This window comes from Rattus norvegicus, chromosome 5, assembly GCF_021556685.1.
Source record: "Rattus norvegicus strain SHRSP/BbbUtx chromosome 5, alternate assembly SHRSP_T2T, whole genome shotgun sequence".
In the NCBI taxonomy this organism is placed as follows: domain Eukaryota; kingdom Metazoa; phylum Chordata; class Mammalia; order Rodentia; family Muridae; genus Rattus; species Rattus norvegicus.
Genome location: NC_141538.1, coordinates 133,782,272 through 133,802,707, shown reverse-complemented (window position 1 = coordinate 133,802,707; position 20,436 = coordinate 133,782,272).

Genomic DNA, 20,436 nt, shown 5'->3' with positions numbered 1-20,436 from the left:
ATTCTTACAACCTTTCTGTTATTTTTTCTCCGTGTTCCTCGAGCCTACCATGTGGGAGTCTTTTGTAGATGTATGCATTGAGATTTAGCTCCACAGTTCTGCATTTTGATTGGTTGTGGTTTTCTGTAATGGTCTTAGCCTATTGCAGAGACAGGTTTCCTTGATGAGGGGTGAAGAATACACTTCTCGGTGAGCTTAAGGACAAATATTTATGGTATAGTCAGGGATTATGCTCCTTTAGAAAGTGATTGCTATAGATTCCCCTTTAAGATTCATAAATTCAGTAGTACTGGGTAGTTAGTTAACCTTTGAACAATACAGATCTGTCTATTATTTTGACAACCTATTTTTCTAATTATAAGTTTACCCAATTCCTTGAAGTGTTTTATTTAATTGTTCTCTCCCCTTTCTTACTTCTTTACATGCCTGGTAATCTTTGATTAGATGCCAGAAACTGTGACTGCAAGAAACTGTGACTTTTACCTTGTTGGGTGGCAGATATTTTTGTTCCTATAAATCTCTTTTAGCTTTGTTCTGGGATCTATTAAATGACTTAAGAAGAGTTTGATCTTTTGGTTTCTTGCTTTTATGATTTGTTTGGCATGTCTTAGAAGTCTATGGGGAATTATTCCCCACCACTGAACAAGACTTTTCAGTATAGTGCCAATGAATATGAGTCTTTTGCATTTACTGGGGGAGGGGAGAGATCCAATATTCCTATCCAGTGTGAACATCGATGTTTCTTAATCTTCCAGTCTTCCAGGGTGCCCTCAAATGTATGTTCTTTCTTAGTTCTTCAATATAGGGGTTCCCTGTAGACATGTAGCTCTTTAATACTCGGTACTGCCACCTTTAACCTACTTGACTCCCCAACTCTTAGCTCTTAGCAAGCTATTCTCAGTTTAAGGGCCTCTTGGCTCTTGCTCAGCTGTCCTTATGTTGCCACTGGCCTGAAAGCTTCCTGGAGACAGGATGGTTGTCCTAGTGCTTGCCTGATTTATAGATGCTCTCTGCAGGGTCACTAATTTTTGTTTTCTGATGTCCATTATCTGGAATGTTTATGATACTTTTTCTATCTGTTGCTTGTTTCTGGTAGGAAGGTAAACTTGACCCTGAAGATTTCATTTCAGATGAAAGTGTAAAAATGTCCTAATGTCACTTGTTTGCACAGATTTCTGCAGCCAGGGAGATGGTGGAGCAACCTACTAATGAAAATGACAGTATGGACTCCAGTGAAGTTCTGTAGGAAAGAAGAAAATGTTCTTATTTCCATCCACTTTACCTCTTCCCTTTAGCCCCTGGTAAACAGACAATGCTAATGAGTGTCAAGGCTTCATTGCACAAAAGCAGAAGTCAAAGTAGCATGTGGATGCCTGGATCACTCTGGACCATATACGATGACATCCAGCCAGAGAAGTCCATAGCCATAGTATCTACTCTAATGGGACAAAAAGAAAAAAAAAAAAGAAAGAAAAAGCAAGGTTGCTTCATCCTATGGAGTCTTCAATAACGGAGAGAGGTAACATACCTTTGCTTCTTATTTTCTTTACTGCCTCAACCTGAAAGGCACGGGACCTAAGAAAAGAAAAAACAAGACCACACTCCTTCTAATTAAGACCACACCCATTTCATTAAGACAATACCTCTCATTAAAACCACACCCCTTCTCATTTAGACCACACCTTATTCTCATTCTTTCCACTGGAATTACTTGTTGGGCAAAGAGGAGAGGAAATGCTGTGGAAATTAGATATGAGAGTGGAATTTTGAACTGAGCTAGTGTGGGCTTTTGGTAACTGATGCAAAAGCAATAGGGCCTGTCTAGAGATACTGGGGGATGAGGCTAATTATGATTGGACCGATCATGGTCAATTGCAGAAGCTAGAAGGGAAAATAATAACAACTGAGCTGTTTGTCATTAGACTCAATGAATTAAGGCTAATAAGCTGGTCTCATCTGATGTGCTACCAACAACTGCTGCCCATCAAGGAGGCCTTGTGCTGAGAACATCTTATTCCTCACTGTTGCATCAGCGCTACCCCTTTCTATTATTAATGAAAAAAATACCAGCAAATCAGAACGTATTCATGTTCTCCACTGCATCTTTACTGCAATTCTTTCACTAGGCATCCATTTATCACCTCAAAGAACATCTTTGCAGAGCACATTTTCTCATTCAGAGGAGAAAGAAAGGAAGGTTTTGCTGTTTTCTTTCTCATCTGGGAGAAAACCTACACTTGACATGGACCTCTATCCTGCTTTTCCAAACACATTCTTTCAATCCATTGCTCGAGGGTGTCAGAGTGAAGATTTAAGCTCATCTTAATCTGAGAGCAAGTTCTCCAGAGGAAACACCAGAAACCTTTCAGTCTGCCTGGAGCTGGGTAACTTTAGTACGCCCTGCAGTACCTTTTGTGTGCACTAGGGGGCAGGTGCTGTTTCTGAAATGAGGAGAGGCAATTAGGTGACTCAACCTATGTATGTATGGGTCTGATCCCAGCTCTCCGGGAAGAGTTATAACACAGATGCTCAGGCCCTGTATTGAGATTCTGACCCCATGGGTCAAATTTGGGACCCAGGCATATACAGTTTTAACTATGCATGTTAACTCAGAGTAAACGTATCTTTGAACATTCTAGACTGCAACAGCCACCTGCAAATGTGAAGCCTGGATGGTTTCATGGAACTGATGATGGTTTCATGGAACATGATGGTTTCCTGGAACTGGGGGGAAGGGGGTTTCTCAACATGATGAGCTCACAAATAACCATAACTGTGTGGAACATGTTTTTGCTTGACTCAGGATTCACAGTCAGGCAGCCTGACTCCAGAGGCCATGCTTCAGTGGTCCTTAGTATGCCTTCCTGCTGTCACATCATCTAGGTGCTGCCCTCTGAATTTCAGCTCTGATGCATTTCTGTGCTCTCTGCTCCTTTCTCTCACAGTCCTTGGGCAAATCAAAACCTCTCTGCTAATTCTCTGAGATGTCAAAGAAAACTAGAGTTATACAAAATGGTAAAGACATTATGTTGCAAAAGTTGAGGAAGATCCCAGAATAGATATGCGCTCCATTGTGAATGTATCGGGGATAAGTGGGGATGCAGAGCCAATGAATAGGGTATTGGTGTACAGAAAATGTTATGAAGAAGTAGTAGGGAGCTCTCTCTCTCTCTCTCTCTCTCTCCCTCTCTCTCCCTCTCCTTGTGTGTGTGTGTGTGTGTGTGTGTGTGTGTGTGTGTGTTTGTGTATGTGTGGTTCTTCTGTGTGGGATATGGGATTCTGGCTAAACTAAGCTACTAGAACTCTTTGGAAGAATCATCTGAGGTTATCATATACACAAACTTGAGTGAAGAATGAGAATATTGATCAGATATTGGTGGTGATTAGGGAATAAAAGTGAAAAATTCTTACTAAACTGCTTTTGTAGCATTATGTACTAAAATTGGATTTTACAAGGCACTGCACACATGGGCCTAGGAGAAGGTTCAGAAGTCTGACTTAAGTTTAGCCAAGCAGAGAAAGTCATTGAATTGAGGCAACAGTTTCAGTACAGCAATTCTGTGTGAAATGGCAAGGGAATGTATCTTTCCTTTGTATCTTCTTTTTCTCATACTATCTTTGCAGTTACTACTGACTTGAAAAATCTTACAGCTTAAACAGTTACTTTCAGAGAAGAGCAAAGTGGGCCCAGTGACTATCACTGACAGCCTCTGCCTTTCTCTCCACCTCACACCCATGCAGTGTGAGCCTCTCCCATGAAACCTCTTTCTGGCATCTTTCTAAACACCCCTGGCTGCCAACTGCCTGTCTCCTGTTTTTCTCCACCTGTTGCATCAGCATTTGGTATCACTGGTCTTGTTCTGGGAGATCGCTGAGTTCCTGTTAGAGAACTTTATCAGTAATTAATGTAATGGTAGTTTACACAATCACAATTATTCACATGGTAGCAGCAGATAACTATTTTGTGCTAACCCATTTCAGTGAGTCTGGAAGAAGACCAAAGGAGTGACATGACCCACAGTGGCTGCAAGAAGTTGACAGAGTTTGGGTCAGAGGGTGGGAGGGTGAGGAGAGTCTGCATATGCGTCCACACACAAACACAAAGACACAGAGACTGACACAGACAGTCAGCCAGACACACACACACACACACACACACACACACACACACACACACAAAGAGAGGGGGTAGGGAGGGAGAGAGAGAGAGAGAGAGAGAGAGAGAGAGAGAGAGAGATATGCAGGCACAGAGACTGACAGAGACACACACAGATACAGAGACTGACACAGACTAACACAGACACACACAGACACAGACATAGAGACACATAGACACAGATACTGGCTCAGACACACAGACAGACAGACAGACAGACAGACAGACAGACACACACACACACACACACACACCCCTGAGATGAGCATGGGGCACCTGAGCACACTGCTCAGCACTGCACCATGCAGGAGGCTGGTTTGGGTGCAGTCAGGTCTCCTGACCTTGACTTCTGATTTTGGTTTTCTGACAACTTCCATGACTATCCTTTTCCAGTTCAATCCCTTGATTCTTAGATTCCTAATGTGACTTGCCTCTTAGGCTCCTGTCTCAGACCTTCTCTTTTCACTCTGTATGGCCATTTTCCTACCTCTGTGGGGTGTGTGTGTGTGTGTGTGTGTGTGTGTGTGTGTGTGTGTGTGTGTGTAACCTTTAGGCCAGTACTCCAGAGGGATGTACTTGGGTTTCCATGTGTTTAGTCTCCTTCTGAATGACTACACTGGATAGTTCTTACAGCTTTTGTTTCAAACCAAAGTTCCCTCCTATCTGCTTCCTCTCCTTGAGTTCAGTTGCTTAGTCAGGAACCAGAAGCCTCATTCTATCTTTCTTGGTCCTCCAACATCCCAGTAACCACCATGATCTTTGAACTGTAGAATTTTAGAATCATCGAACTGTGAATGTCATTAAATTGGATTCCCTTTTCCTCAACTCACCTCTTTTACTGTCAGACTTGAGGTGTGATTTAAGACTCACCTGTATCACCACAGCAACTTTTCGCCTAACTAACCTCTTAGTGTTCCTGACAACAGTCTTCCATGTTCGACCCTCAATTAGATTAGACCACAACCACTGCAATGCATACGCAGCCTTCATTGTGTTTTCTCTGCTCACAGAATGAGCTTCATATTCTGAAGGTGGCCTCTGGAACCTGTGTCATGGAGAGAATCATATCTCCTCAAAGGCATACAGCAGTCCTAACCCTTAGTACCTCAGAGAGTAGCTTTACTTAGGAACAGGGCTACTGGAATGGGACTAGTTAGGATGAGGCTAGTGAGGATTGGGATGACTGATTTGCATGACTGGCAGAAGAAGTGAACTGGAAGCAGACAAGGGGTAAATGGAGGATAACCTTGTAAAGCAGAGTCAGACTGTGGAGAGTCGAGATATGCCTGGGGCTCCTACAGGATCTGAAAGAAGAGAGGCTTTGGACCTGGGGCATGACACTGACAATACTTTTGATTTTTGGATATTTAGCTTCTAGAAACCAAGGCATTGCTTTTTTGTGGATTTGGTTATGGGGGTTTGTGGTAATCTGCATAGTAGCCTCAGTAATATGATCTGTTATATTCCTCATCCATTACCAAATGCCTCAGTTTCCCCTGCTATCTCAGACTAATTGTTCTGGATCTAATATAATGTCCTGAGCACACCTATATCTACACAGCTCTATGCACGCTGGCTCCTCTGCTCTTTCTGAATCTGCCCGACTCTTTTCCAGATTTCTTCCTTTTGCTCCTACAGAATCTTCAGGTGAACCACGTGCTACACGTTTTCAATTTGGTCATGGTCTGCTTCTCTTCCCAACTTCCAGCATTTAACACTGAAGCTGACCTATGAGGCAGGAAGAACTTGAGTTCATTCACAAGTTGGGAGACTCAGTATGCTCCTTCGTGCTTTCTCACTATGGTGCCAGAGAGGGTGTTGATCTGAAGTAATCAGCTATAGGACACAGTAATTCTTAAGAAACAACTCTAAACTGCTAGATACATCTCATGGTTTGCATAGGATGCTCGATAGGTCCGAGGAAGGGTGACCCAGAAAAAGAGGTTTTCTATGTTTCATTGAAGCCAGTATCTAATTGCTGTCCCCCTTCAAATGAAAAATGGGGAAAATACTACCTAACTATTGTTTAGCGATCCTGGCCCCCACCCCTTTGAAATAAACACTCTTTCAATTAGGAATATTTGTCACTAGGGACAGTAATTCTGTGTCCTACCAAAACAAACACAGTCGTAATTAGTTTTATCCAGGAAGAAAATTAACTCTGTTTATCTTGGCATAATTAATCATTGACCTCTTTCTGTCCAGGCAGCTTGGGGGAGGGCAGGGAGTTGGGGGTTGTGATCTATAGCAAGGGGGCATTCCAGGACCCATCTATTTCTTCTGTAGTCACACGGCTGTCCACATGAGTTATTTGAAATAATATTCCTAGCCAAGAGTAGTGGAACTGCCTCTCTGCTGGGATGGGAGGGGCACAGATTAAAGCTGTGGTTTTATGGGTTCTGTCTAGAGAGGTTTGGATGAGAATGAATCAGATAGGCTTGAAAGCATATGGATCCCAAGTTGTGCTTGAGTTTTTTTTTATGTCTTTCACCTTGACTTTCAGGAGTTCTGTGCCTAGGGAAAGAAACCCCAGAGAAGAAGGAAGGTTGTGTGTGTGTGTGTGTGTGTGTGTGTGTGTGTGTGTGTGTGTGTGTGTGTGTGTGGAGGAGGTTATTGCTTTGGGATTATAGATATGTGTTTCAGTCCTGATTCTGACATACTCTAATTGTGTCATCTTAGGCATGACATTCTGAAACAGTTACGCTCCAAGTTTTAAAGTGAATGAACAACACCCAGACAAAAGGCTGTGGTGAAGGATCGGGGCTAGTGTACTCCACACCCACAGGGATGAAATAGGCTTTAGAAGTTGATGTGTGCCATGCAAAAAATAGTGCAGGGTCTGCCACTTCCGTAAATGCTGACAATTCTTGTGAGTTTTGTATGATCTGACTGAGAGTCCCAGTGTAGGAGTCTTATCTCCTCATTTCCTTAGTCCCATGATTCTTTGAGACTCTACTGTGTGTCAAGCTTGTCTGTGTCCTGGAAGTATACAGGCATATTGATTAACCACGACCTTTGTCCTCACAGAGTACATGCCTAACGGGGAAAATTGAGGAAAGGAGAGAGAATAGGAAGGGTTGAGAGAGATACGTGACAGATAGAGAGATCTAGACTGATAGACCTAGATATTCTCAGTGTTTTACAAAGCTTGGGGAGCCAGTGTTAGACTCCCTAGTAGAGGTGCAGTTTAGAGACTGTAAGGAGTCTGATTAGCTGAGCTCTGGACTTTTCAGTGGACACTTTAGCAATATGTCACTTAATCCTCATGATAGCTCTAAAAATAGGCATGAAGGAGGGGGATCAGGGCCAAATAGTTGGAACTTCACAGATGGTAAGTCATTAGACTTCAGCTGCATGGCTAAAAGGTGGTACGTGGGGATAGTAACCAGGTTCTTGCAATGGATGCTGAAGGAAGTCTGTGTTTTGTCAGCTTTATTTCAGAGATGTGGGCTGAGACTTAATGGCTGGAGTCCTGTCCTAAGATCCTGAATCAGGGCATTAAAGCTACATAGTCCCCAGGGCCAGAGCTCACAATGTCTCTTCCAAATCAAGACCTCTTGCAGAGGGATAATTTAAAACAACTAGTTAGGCTATTCTTACATCCTCTCCATCGGTTGTACTGAAAAAAGCTACTTATGCTGTGGTGCTGAGGCAACTCCTTGCAGACAAGAGCTGTGAGGGGTTGGCAGAAGCTTGTCCTCTAGATAGGGGAAGGAGGTAATGAAACCAAGGAGGCCACATCTGGAGCTGAGACTGTTTGGAAGGACCCTGAAGAACTTACAGTGGACATAGGGGCAAGCTGGCAAGGCCGACTGAGCAGCTAAGTTTGAGATCAGAGTTTCTCCTGTCCTTGGGTAAGACTCAATGGGCTTCTGTAGCAGTGGTCAGCTGGGAGGATCGTTCCTTGAAGTAGGAAAGAGATTCAGGCTAAGGATACTGGAAACAAGGAACAAAGTTGCTTTGCTGCTACAGGCAGAATGTTAGGTTTCCCTCTCCTCATAATCATAGAGGGAACTGGTAGCCAGGAGAGTTGGACTTCAGTGGTGCAAAGAACTCTGGGAAAAGAGGCTACCACAGATTATAAGGACCCCCAAGGTTGGTTTATCCTAGTCGTGTTGACAGAGTTGTAAGTATGGGCATGCAGCTGGCAGCGGACACCGAGTGCTCTGAGACACAGTGGAAGTGAATGTGTCAGACAAACTTGTGTCCCATCTTTCAATTTTGCTAGTAACAAGCTGGACAAAATCCTGCTCAAACATCTCAGCATTTTCCTCTGTATGATGGGATGGCAATGTCTAGCCAGAGTACCTATAAGGAAGGTTCAATAACTACATGTAATCTTCATAGAAACCTTTGAAATAGGGATCCTGTCATTCTCAGACTGGTTGCTGAGTGAGAGTAACAGTTTCAGGTGACTTGCCAGGATAACCTAGTTTCCTTCCTGACAGAATCCAGCAAGAAGCCTATGTCAGTGTGATGCTGGAGTCCCTGTTTGACTGGAGTGTCTCTGCCCTAAGGTTTAATGTCCAAGTGAAAGAAAAACCCAGCTTCCGGAAAGCTTCTGGTATCATGATTACCTCCGCTGGAACTGCCTGAGGTCCCAGCTACTCTGCCCCTGCTATTTGCTGGGCTGCACTTCCTAATGCTTGGGCCCCCTCCTTTTGCTATAGTTCTGGAAATTCTATACCACAGAGGTTTCTAGCATGAGCCCAAGAGCCAGGCACCACTGGGTTCCGGAACTGCTGAGGTAGTCTGATAACAGCGCATAAGTAGAGCTATGGAAAGTGCCAGAAAGCTAATGAAGACTCACCCACCCCCTAGAATTTGAAGCCCAAAGAGAAGTAGCCATGGCATAGAGAGTCTAGATGCAGTCTAGGCCTTGTGGGAAAGGAGAGGAGGGTCACAGAGATGTTGGTACTGTGTAAAGTCTGTTACTCAGTGTTAGAACTTTATATGTAGGATTTAATCAGCAGGAAATCCAGGCAGGACTCATTTTTCCCATTTCTGCTTAAAGCAAGCTGCCTGGGCTGGATCCCCTGTGGCTCAGATCAGTTCAGCAAACATTTATTGAGCACGCATACTGGGTGGTAGACATTTTGCTTTGGATTCATTTTCCATACCCAGGGGAGTCATTAGGTCTTTGATAGAGGGTGTGTGGCCATGTGTGCCTCTGGTGGGCCCCCTCTCTCCTCTTCCTGTCTCTCTTTCTCTCTCTCTTTGTGTGTGTGTGTGTGTGTGTGTCTGTCTGTCTGTCTTTTGCTTATTTTGTGGCTGAGTGTGTGTCTTCATGTGTTTATATATTTATGTGCTTTCCTCTATTTCTGTGATGCCTATGTGTTTGTGCTTTCATGTGTATATTTTCATGTATGTCTGTATGTATGAATTTCTTCATGTTTTTATGTGTTGGAAAGGACATGGGAGGGTAGGTTCGATGCATCAGAATGAAAAGCTGTCAATTCTCTTAGCTTTGAAAGGGATCATCTCCTACTGTGCTCAATGGCAGCCCTGGTAGAAAGGAGCCTAAAATGGGATCTTGATAGCCTTGCACTTCCTTGGAGAAAACTGAAGAGCTGGAGTCTAAACAGTTTTGTGAGGTAGAGAGCTGAATTTTGTGACAGATGTACATCAGAGATACTCCAACCTTCCTGTGAGGAATGCGAGAGGGAAGAGGAAAAGGGAACTGAGGAAGGGCACTGCAGGTGGTCTGGCTTTGGGTCCAAGTGACCTTAAAATATCTAGTCATGGGGGAGTTCAATGCTTTCTTATTCACAATGCTTTTTCACAAGAAACCAATCAGGTACCCCGAGGCAGCACCAATAGGCAGACAGCAAAGGGCAGGCTGTCTGTGTGAGAGCACAGACACATCTGAGCATTCTTTTTCCTCAGCCCTGGATGGCCAACTGAACTAATCTTTAGAAGTAGGGACCACAAACAGGATATCTTGCCAGGTTGGGGAGCGACTGATTGTTCAAATCAAAAGTAGAGAAACCTACATCCCTGATAAGTCAAGGATGGAGGGATCATAGAGGTGGATTCTTACCTTCAGACGTGGAAGGGCTTCTTGGCAGAAGGTGCTCCTTTAAGACTGTGACTTTCAGACTTGGAAGTGTCTATCAGAGGCTGGGGTGGCTCATTAGTAAGTCTGGTCCATCAGCAACAGTTGTAGAAAGACCAGACCATGAACTGTTTTGTGGGATGTGTTTCCTGCCTTAATTCTTTGACTGAGTAGAGGGCCGCTGGTGCAGTATGTAAATGGCTGCCCCCAATCCTCATAAATAACACCTCCTTAGGATTTACTGATGATGACGGAAGATAAACCCAGTCTAGTAATCACGGACATGCTTTTCTGCAGTGCCAGCTCTATTTGAAGATCATCCAGGGTGACTAGCAATGTCTCAGGCATGAAAGGCTGGCTTCCTCCTTGTTCCCTGCTAGATTTTTCCAACCTGTGGATTTATTAAGTGGGAGGTGTTTGGCTCCCTCTGGTGGTCATAAAAGTCCTTTTAAAATTAAAAAAGTTCGACAGTAATTGTGCATATTCATGACTGTAGTGTGATGCTGTGACACGTGCATGAATATTTCATGATCATAACTAAGGAATTTGCGTGTCTACCTTCCCACGGCTTTATTTCAATTAGAATTGTTCAGAGGATGGGAACATTAAAAAATCCTATCACTTCTCCTTAAAAGGGGGAAAATATTCGTAGGAGAGGATATGAGGCAACATTTGGAGCAGAGACTGAAGGAATGGCCATTCAGAGCCTGCCCCACATGTGGCCCATATACATATAGCCACCAAAACTAGATAAGATGGATGAAGCTAAGAAGTGCATGCTGACAGGAACTGGATATAGATGTCTCCTGTGAGACACAGCCAGAGCATGTCAAATATAGAGGTGAATGCTAGCAGCAAACCACTGAACTGAGAATGGGACCCCCATTGGAGGAATTAGAGAAAGGATTGAAAGAGCTGAAGGGGCTTGCAACCCCTTAAGAACAACAATGCCAACCAACTAGAGCTTCTAGGGACTAAACCACTACCCAAAGACTATACATGGACTGACCCACAGCTCCAGCTGAATATGTAGCAGAGGATGGCCTTGTTGGGCACCAATGGAAGGAGAAGCCCTTGGTCCTGCCAAGGTTGGCCCTCCCACCCCAGTGTAAGGGAATGTTGGGGGTGGAGGTAAAGGGAGTGGATGGGGAGGGGAACACCCTTATAGAAGAAGGGGAGAGGGAGAGCATAGGGGGCTTATGGACAGAAAACTGGGAAAAGGAATAACATTTGAAATGTAAATAAAGAAATATTCAATAAAAAGAAAGTGAAACAGAAAAAAATAATCCTCCTATCTAGTTGTTTTGGAACATACAACTCATCACCACTAAATACTGTAACCCTTTTGTCAGTAGTTTAGTAAATAGCACTTATTCATCTAGTCTGTTTGCAACGACTTTCAGTAATGGAAGACAAAAATTACAGCATGGGAAATGTGTGGTGGATCAAGGGGTAGCAGGCTACTTAAGGATGGGGTTTCTGGAATGCCGTAGGTAATCTGCATAACTCTGATGTCTTAGTGGACAAAATAGAGACCTGGGGGCTGGCTGGAACCAAAGGGTAGCTGTGAGCTAGACTCAGAACCCCACAACACATCTGAGGTTGAGCATAAGATACCGTTAGCTGAGGGGCCTCGAAGCCTCTCTGCCTGTGTAATCATGTGTTGGCTGTGTTCATTCCAGGGCTGCACTTACCAATCATCTGGAAGGTTAAAATGTACTGACAGCTAGATCCTGACTCAACGGATACTGTCTTCACATGTCTGAAGTGGGAGTATGCACTAAAACAAAACAAAACAAAACAAACAAACAATAATAAACATCCATTAACAACAAAAACCTTAGGGTCTGGGGGTCACATGACTCACCGCTAAGGGTGGCTGATGCCAAGTCTGATGACATTCCATCCTGAGATCCCACATGGTGGAAAGAGAGAATTGACTCCCATGAATTGCCCTTTGACCTTTACATGAGCATTATGATATGCAAACCCCTTCCCCAACATGTTCACATGAAAAGAAATAAGATAAACTGTAACGAAATTTCTTTTAAAAGGCTCCTTAGGTGATTCCAGGGTGGCAGAGAAAGGCTTAAAAACACCTAGATATTTCAGGGGAGACCAGTCTGGCTGTTATTGTCTCTAATTCAGAGATCGTTTTTGAGCAATTTCTATGTGTAACTTGTGTTCTATAGCCAGTGGTGTTATTTTACCCTTAGGACAACAGGCTGACATATGTCACCCATAAACCTAGACATAGATGTGGATGTTTACATCCATAAAGAGGTCTCAGCAATAAACCCGGGTGATCTGATTTGTTCCCTATGCCTCTAATTTAAATAAGTGTGCATTATAAGGAAACCTGTACCCCGAGTATACAGAATAGCAGTGGCACTTTGGTTCACGGCCATTTTGCTAAGGTTCACATTGTATTAACTCAGGATTCATGGTGTACAGAGCACACATGTGCTCACTAGAGAGAGACATCCTTAGGGCATGTGTCCAGACCTCTAGACTTTGTCACTTCGACAAGCACTATTACTGCAATCTCTGCTCTTTCCTGTGCCCTTGTGCGAAATTTAACATCGATGGGAAAAGGCAAGAAAAAGACGAGCTACAAGGTAGGGCTATCCTTGAATTAGCAGAGTGTTTTCTTTTTTTCTTTCTTTTTTCTTTCTTTCTTTCTTTCTTTCTTTCTTTCTTTCTTTCCTTCTTTCTTTCTTTCTTTCTTTCTTTCTTTCTTTCTTTCTTCCTTCCTTCCTTCCTTCCTTCCTTCCTTCCTTCCTTTCTTTCTTTCTTTCTTTCCTTCTTTCTTTCTTTCTGTCTTTCTTTCCTCCCTTCCTTCTCTTTCTTTCTTTCTTTTTTTTTTTTTTGGAGTGAGCTGTTCCTATTAGGATCATTTAGAGGGCAGACATTATTCTGAAGTGCTTGGAGAAAACCATGTGCTGAAAGAGGAAGTGTGAAGCATATTTTAGACTCATGCCTTCACTCCTCCTGCACTCTCTCTGACCATTGAATAGGCATTCACAAGAGATGGCTAAGTGGGTCCAGATGGGGGTACACCCAGATGAGAGGAGCTCTGGATCAGATTAACAAGAAACCACACAAAACAGTGTCAGCAGTAAGAACCACACCCGATTGAGTGCTACCCGACACCAGATGCCTTGCTGCAGACACCTGAACATGAAAACAGGTTGCACGACTTTTTCTTGTTATTGCTCAAGGTCTATCTGCCTGTAATAGCTCTCCTCCCTGACTTTTCCAAGAATATTGTTCGGCAGGAAGAATTTGCAATGCTCCCAAATGAACTCAGCCTGTCAGGGTCTGATCTTGTTGTTGTCAGAGAGCAAGACACAATTTAGCCTCTCAGGAGTAGGATGCCATGCAAAGGGCACTTTCTATTAGCCTAAAAGAATCCTGGTATGGTCATTTCACTTTTCGGTGTGATCTTTTGGTTGTTTGCAGTAACTGAAAGATGCAGCCAAGGTATTAGGAACAAAATCAAAGGACTGAATCAAGGTAAGAAACTATCTGTCAACTGCCAGATTGAAGCCACAAGAAGGTTCTTTGGATGAAAAAATTGTAAACTTCTGTCTTGACAGCTTATCACACATGTGTACACATTTTAATATTTTGAAAAATAGGTGAGATAGTCTCATAGTTGACATTGTTATTGTTATAGTAGGTTAAGCTAGCATTTTCTTAGTACTTTGCTTCAGGAATTTTGCTATGTAAATAATAAACACAATGGTTAATTCTTACTATATGGCCATGATGTAGGTTATTCTTATTGCACTTAACAAACTGGGAAATCTGGTCCCAAAATGGTTAAATAATTTGCCTGTGTGCCAGTAATTTGTACATTTTGCAAGAGTCAGAGCTGGGACATCAGCAGCACATCTTGCTGCCTTTCAGTGATTCCCACCACACAAAGGTACAAGCATGCAAATGCTCAAGTGTCCCAGAACACCTGGAAATGTAGAGCGTGCTCTTCTAGAAGTGGGAATCTGGTTCCCACTTTTCAGAGATGTCCAGGGTATCCCTCTGATGGGAAGTAGAGGGAGGATGATGACCAATCCAGTCCAGAAAGCGACCTGTGATATGAATTGGTCACATTGATAACCATAGACTAAGAATACATCAATAGTATCTGTTGGAGAAAGAAATGGCATTGGCACCAATGAAGTTCTAAGGGAAACACACTAGGCTCTCTTAGGGAGTTGAAGTTAGTGTGCTCTGTGATGATCAGAGAAATTGAGGTAGATTGTTGGCTGTGGCTGTGTAAAACTTGATTTCTGCTAACTACTGGTCATAGGAGCCACCACACTGTGTTGACAACTTTTGTGTGGAATCGTTAGCCTTTAAAAATCCTGCAGTACTGTGGCACTACCTCTAGAGGTCACTCAGACACCTTTATAGCCTGCAACTGCTGTTCAAAGTAACACTGCATTGTTCAACCTTTCCAAATCTTCATTATGTGTCTCCAAGTCAGGGTTTCCACATACAATTATAAAAACTGGCTGAGAACAAACACCCTTTATATTTTATCATTCATATATTCATTTGTCCATCCATCCATCCATCCATCCATCCATCCATCCATCCATCCATCCATCCATTCCTTCTCTCAGCCTAACTAACCTTTGAATATACCCTATCACTCTGGCATTCTAAATTATAGATAGCCTTTTTTCTTTGGTTGGGAGGTGTTTAATGACTTCTATTTCCTTATGGGATATGGGACTGTTTAGAAAGTTTACATGCTCTTGATTTAACTTTGGTATGTGGTATCTGTCTAGAAAATCATCCATTTCATCTAGAGTTTCCAATTGTGTTGAGAATAGGCTTTTGTAGTAGGATCTGATGATTTTTTTGAATTTCCTACATTTCTGTTGTTATGCCTATCTTTTTATTTCTGATTTTGAGATTTTGGGATACTGCCTCTGTGCCCTTTAGTTAGTTTGGTTGGGGGTATATCTAGTTGATTCTCTCAATGAACCAGCTTTTAGTTTTGTTCATCCTTTGTATTGTTCTCTTTGTTTCTTATTCTTTTTTTGAGTTTTCTTTTTTCCCATTGTATATTTTTTATTTACATTTCAAATGTTATCCCCTTTCCCAGTTTCTTGTCCATAACCCCCCTATAACATTCCCTCACTCCCTTCTCCTAGAGGGTGTCTTCTTCCCCAACCACCCACCCCTTCCCGCCTCCCCACACTGACATTCCCCTACACTGGGGTCCAGTTTTGGCAGGACCAAGGGCTTCTCCTCCCATTGGAAGAGAAATAGAAACAGAAGGAGTGCTACCCAATTCCTTCTATGAAGCCACCATTATGCTTATACCTAAACCACACAAAGACCCAAAAAAGAAAGAGAACTTCAGACCAATTTCCCTTATGAATGTCAATGCAAAAATACTCAATAAAATTCTCACAAGCCAAATCCAAGAACACATCAAAACCATCATCCATCATAATCAAGTAGGCTTTATCCCAGGGATGCAGGGATGGTTCAATATATGGAAATTCATCAACGTAATCCACTATGTAAACAAACTCAAAGAAAAAAAAACACATGATTATTTCATTAGATGTGGAGAAAGCATTTGATGAAATTTAACATCCCTTCATGATAAAAGTCTTGGAAAGATCAGGAATTCAAGGCCCATACCTAAACATAGTAAAATCAATATGCAGCAAACAAGAAGTCAACATTAAACTAAATGGAGAAAAACTTGAAGCAATCCCACAAAAATCACGGACTAGACAAGGCTGCCCACTTTCTCCCTTCTTATTCAATATAGTACTCAAAGTCCTAGCCAGAGCAATCAGACAACAAAAGGAAGTCAAAGGGAATCAAATTGGAAAGGAAGAAGTCAAAATATCACTATTTATAGATGATATGATAGTATATTAAGTGATCCCAAAAGTTCCACCAGAGAACTACTAAGCCTGATAAACAACTTCAGCAAAGTGACTGGGTATAAAATTAACTCAAACAAATCAGTAGCCTTCCTTTACACAAAGGACAAACAGGTTGAGAAAGAAATTAAGGAAATGACACCCTTCACAATAGTCACAAATAACATAAAATACCTCGGTGTGACTGTAACCAAGATAAGAACTTCAAGTCTCTGAAGAAAGAAATTGAAGATCTCAGAAGATCTCCCATGCTCATGGATTGGCAGGATTAATATAGCAAAAATGGCCATTTTGCCAAAAGTGATTACAGATTCAATGCAATCCCTATCAAAATTCCAACTCAGTTCTTCATAGAGTTAGAAAGAGCAATTTGCAAATTCATTTGGAATAACAAAAATCCCAGGATATTGAAAACTACCCTAAATAATAAAAGAACTTCTAGGGGAACCACCATTCCTGACCTCAAGCTGTATAACGGAGCAATAGTGATAAAAACAGGATGGTATTGATACAAAGACAGGCAAGTAGTTCAATGGAATAGAATTGAAGACCCAGAAATGGACCCACACACCTATGATCACTTGATCTTTGGCAAAGGAGCTAAAAACCATCCAATTGTAAAAAGATAGCATTTTCAACAAATCATGCTTATTCAACTGGAGGTCAGCATGTAGAAGAATGCAAATCAATCTGTTTTTATCACCCTGTAAAATGCTTAAGTCCAAGTGGATCAAGAGTGTGTACATAAAAGCAGATACACTCAAACTAATAAAAGAAAAGTTGGGGAAGAGCCTCGAACACATGGACACTGGGGAAAATTTCCTGAGCAGAACAGCAATGGCTTATACTCTAAGATCAGAATTGCCAAATGGGACCTCATAAAACTACAAAGCTTCTGTAAGGGAAAGGACACAGTCATTAAGACAAAATCGCAACCGATAGATTGGGAGAAGTTGTTTACCAATCCTATACACTACAGAGGTCTAACATCCAATATATACAAAGAGCTCAAGAAGATAGACTACAGAGAGCCAAATAACCCTATTGAAAATGGGATACAGAGCTAAACAAAGAATTCTCAGGGGTTGGGGATTTAGCTCAGTGGTAGAGCACTTGCCTAGCAAGCACAAGGCCCTGGGTTCAGTCCTCAGTCCGGAAAAAAAAAGAACAAGAATTCTCAACTGAGGAATATTGAATGGCTGAGAAGTACTTAAAGAAATGTTCAACATCCTTAGTCATTAGGGAAAGACAAATCAAAACAACCCTTATACTCATCTCACACAAGTCATAATGGCTAAGACCAAAAACTCAGGTGACAACATGATGGCAAGGATGTGGAGAAAGAGGAACACTAGTCCATTTTTGGTGGGATTGCAAGCTGGTACAACCACTCTGGAAATCAATCTGGAGGTTCCTCTGAAAATTGGACATAGTACTATCTGAGTACCCAGCTATACCATTCCTGGGCATATACCCAAAAGATACTCCAACATACAACAAAGACACATGCTCTGTTATGTTCATAGCAGCCTGATTTATAATAGCCAGAAGCTGGAAAAAACCCCGGTGGCTTCCAAAAGAGGAATGGATACAGAAATATATATCTACACAATGGATTACTACTCAGCTATCAGAAACAATGACTTCATGAAATTCATAGCAAATGGATGGATCTGGAAAATATCACCCTGAGTGAGGTAACCCAATCACAAACAAAACAAAACAAAAAAACCAAAATGAAACAAAACACACATGGTATGAACTCACTGATAAGTGGATATTAGCCCAAAAGTTTGGATTACCCAAGAAACAATCCACAGACCACATGAAGCTCAAGCAGAGGGATGGCCAAAGTGTGCATGCTTCAGTCCTTCTTAAAAAGGGGAACAAAAATATTTATAGGAAGAGATATGAAGACAGATTTTGAAGTAGAGACTGAGGGAATGGCCATTCAGAACCTGCCCCACCTCGAGATCAAGCCCATATATACACAGCCACCAAACCTAGACAATATTGATGAAGCCAAGAAGTGCATGCTGACAGGAGCCTGATATAGCTGTCTCCTGAGAGGCTTAGCCACAGCATGAAAAATACAGAGGTGAATGCTAATAGGAAACCACTGAACTGAGGACAAGGTTCCCATTGTAGGAGTTAGAGAAAGGATTAAAGGAGCTGAAGGGTCTTGCAACCCAATAAGAACAATAATACCAACCAACCAGAGCTCCCAGGGACTAAACCACTATCCATGGACTGACCCATGGATCCAGCTGCATATATAGCAGAGGATGGCCCTCTTGTGCACCAATGGGAGGAGAAGCTCTTGGTCCTGCCAAGGCTGACTCCCCCAGGGTAGGGGAATGTCAGGGTGGGGAGGCAGGAAGGTGGTAGTTGGGGAGGGGGACCACCCTTATAGAAGGGGGATGGGGATGAGATTGGAGGCTTATAGATGGGAAACTGGGAGAGGGAATAACATTTGAAATGTAAATAAAAATATTTAATAATAATAAAAGACTGCTTTCTATTCAGTTTACAAATATTTTATTGAGAATTTCTGGAGGGTATGGTTAAAGACATATTAGCCTATAATTATCTCGTTTTTCATGGAGTCTTTATATGGTTTAGTCATTTGGGTAGTTCTGTCATAGATCTTCCTTTTTTGTGCTATTGCTTCTCTCTCGCCATTTTCTTCTTTCCTTCCATCTTTATTAAATTGGGTATTTCTTATTTACATTTCAAATGTTATTCCCTTTCCTGGTTTGGTTTGGTTTCCAGGCCAACATCCCCCTAACTCCTCTCCATCTCCCTTCTATATGGGTGTTCCCCTCCCCACCCCCCATTACCACCCTCCCCCCAACAATCACGTTCACTGGGGGTTCAGTCTTAGCAGGACCCAGGGCTTCCCCTTCCACTGGTGCTCTTACTAGGCTATTCATTGCTACCTATGGGGTCAGAGTCCAGGGTCAGTCCATGTATAGTCCTTAGGTAGTAGCTTAGTCCCTGGAAGCTCTGGTTGCTTGGCATTGTTGTACATAAGGGGTCTCAAGCCCCTTCAAGCTCTTTCAGTCCTTTCTCTGATTCCTTCAACGGGGGTCTTATTCTCAGTTCAGTGGTTTGCTGCTTCTTGCTATTTTCAATATACTTTTTTGTTTTGTATATTTTGTGGACTATCAGATAGCAACAGGCCTTTAAGTTCCCACTTTCCACATTCCTTACTTTGTATCATCATTTTGCATTAAAGGATAACAACAAATGTAAGAATAATGATCAGTAGGAGTTTACTAATAGGATTTTGATAATTCACCAGGCTGGCCTCATATTTATGTGGCAGAGTTGTTGCTGCTGCAGTTTCACTGAGCAGTGCCTTCAGCCTGTGTCTTCAACTCTAGCTCCCAGGGTATGCTTCCTCAGTTAAGACAGTAGAGGGTTGTCAGAGATCTAGAGCTCCAGAGTTTTGCCTAATGAACTTATTTGCTATGGACAAAAAGATTTGTGTGTAGATTTTTTTAAATAATGGCATCGCTTATAACTGTCAAAACTGAAACAGTGAAGTTGTCCTATAAAAAGAACTTAGTTGAATAAGTTAGGGCACATCAGACATAGTTAAAGGCTCCTTTGTTTTAACATGTGTTTTTTTCCAATCTGTTCAGTTCAAATTTGTTTTTAGTAGATATTCTCAGGGTTGTTAATTTCTTACTACTCCACTCTCTGATTTTGTTCTTAATGCTTATCCAGCATGTATTGTGTGCACTGTCTTAAAAAAAGTAAGACAAAGGCCCTCCTATTTGGACAAGGTAAGCCAAAAGGAAGAAAAGAATCCCATGAGAAGGCAAAAAAGTCATAGACACTCCTGCTTCCACTTTTAGGAGTCACACAAAACCACCAACCTACCAACTATAACATATATGCAAACCTATGCCTGCCCCATGCTTGTAGCTTTAGTCTCTGTGAGTCCATATGAAACCTGCTTAGTTGACTTGATAGACAATGTTCTCCTGGTGTCCTCCATCCTTTCTTGGCTCTTACAATTCATTATTCCCTTCTTCCTGGCAGTTCCTGGAGCTCCAAGGAAAGGAAACCAGATGGAGATCTCCAATTTAGACTCTTTTTGCTTAATGTGTGGCTAAGAAGCTTTGCACTCACTTCCATTTGCTGCTGGAAAAAACCTCTTTGATGATGACTGGACAAGGCCCTGATCTATGAATATAGCAAAACATGATCAGGAATCATTTTATCACTGTCATCATCATCACCATTTTATTTTATTTTTTTTGTCAGTCATGTGTGGTTTTACCCTAGGTCTCTAGACTATT